Source organism: Ceratotherium simum, chromosome 1 (genome assembly GCF_057802395.1).
Source record: "Ceratotherium simum simum isolate JZ-2026a chromosome 1, ASM5780239v1, whole genome shotgun sequence".
Classification (NCBI taxonomy): domain Eukaryota; kingdom Metazoa; phylum Chordata; class Mammalia; order Perissodactyla; family Rhinocerotidae; genus Ceratotherium; species Ceratotherium simum.
The window spans coordinates 39,331,718-39,333,273 of NC_141900.1; the positions used below are offsets into that span (position 1 = coordinate 39,331,718).

The following is a 1,556-nucleotide window of genomic DNA, read 5'->3' on the forward strand; positions in this document are numbered from 1 at the left end:
CCTCTCCTTTGGGGTATGATACGTAACTCTTTCTTAAGAATTTTATCAATATTTTTCCCTGGGTAAGACCATATAATGGACAATGAAGGCATCAACAAATCTCTTGAGCCTGTCAATTTATTTTTCACAATGTACAATCTCAGATAATTTTATGTAAATAACATTTTACCTGTACAAAATTATCCTTTCATTTGACAGTTCTTCCCATGAATTTCTTATAATAGTGATGAGCTAATTTAGAAATATAAAGTATATCAAAGCAACCTAAAGTATTTCTGGCATCTCTCTTTTTATAAGATAAATGTATAAATCATTGTAATTTTCCAGGGGCTCTTTGAGAAATCTCAAAGGTAATTTTAACGTTAGCTTTAAAATACATCTAGTGCTTATTTTGGCAGTACATACACTAAAATTGGATGATATAGAGAAGATTATCACGGCCCTTGCACAAGTATGACATGCAAATTTGTAAAACGTTCCATGTTTTTTCAGCAAATAGTGTTGGGAAAACTGAATATTTATGTGCAAAAGAATGAAATTGAACTCTTACCTTACACCATATACAAAAGATTAACTTCAAGTAAATCAAAGACCTAAACGTAAAAGCTAAAACTATAAAACTCTTAGAAGAAAATATATGGGAAAAGCTTCATGACACTGGATTTGGCAATGCTTTCTTGGATATGACACCAAAAGCACAGGCAATAATAAAAAATAGATAAATTGGTCTACCTCAAAATTAAAAACTTTTGTGCATCAAAGTACACTACCAACAGAGTGAAAAGGAAACCCATGAAAGGGGAGAAAATATTTGCAAATCACATATCTGATTAGGAGATAATATTCAGAATATATAAAGAACTCTTACTCCTGGACCAAAAAATATAAAACCAGATTTTAAAATAGGCAAAGAAATTGAATAGACAATTCTCTAAAGAAGATACACAAATGGGCAATAAGCACATGAAAAAATGTTCAAATCACTTATCATTAGAGAAATGAGATATTTCACAACCATTAGAAGAGTTATTATCAAAACACAGAAAATAAGCGTTGGCAAAGATGTGGAGAAACTGGAATGCTTGGCATAGCTGGTGCAAATATAAAATGGTGCAACCACTATGGAAACTGGTATGGTGGTTCCTAAAAAAAAGATTAAACATGGAATTACCATATAATCCGGCAATTCCACTCCTGGGTATATACCCCAAAGATTTGAAAGCAGAGTCTCAAGAGATATTTGTACAGCCATGTTCATAGCAGCATTATTCACAATAGCCAAAAGGTAAAAGCAATCCAAGTGTCCATCAAAGGAGGAGTGAATAAACAAGATTTAGCATATACATACAATGGAATATTATTCAGCTTTAAAAAGGAAAAAAATTCTGACACATGCTACAATACGGATGGACCTTGAAGACATTCTAAGCGAGATAAACCAATCACAATAGGACAACTACTATATGATTCCACTTATATGAGCAACTTAGAGTAGTCAAATTCATAGAGACAGAAAGTAGAATGGTGGTTGCCAGGGGCTAGGGGGAGAGAGGAAT

At 32.7% G+C, this 1,556-nt stretch overlaps 1 non-coding gene across 1 annotated transcript; it reads left to right on the forward strand.

Moving 5' to 3' along the window:
- The first annotated feature begins 382 nt into the window (after positions 1-382).
- LOC147918180 (U6 spliceosomal RNA) lies at positions 383-488 on the forward strand. The gene has a single exon (XR_015553524.1). It is a non-coding gene; the product is annotated as a U6 spliceosomal RNA (small nuclear RNA).
- Positions 489-1,556: the final 1,068 nt, after the last annotated feature.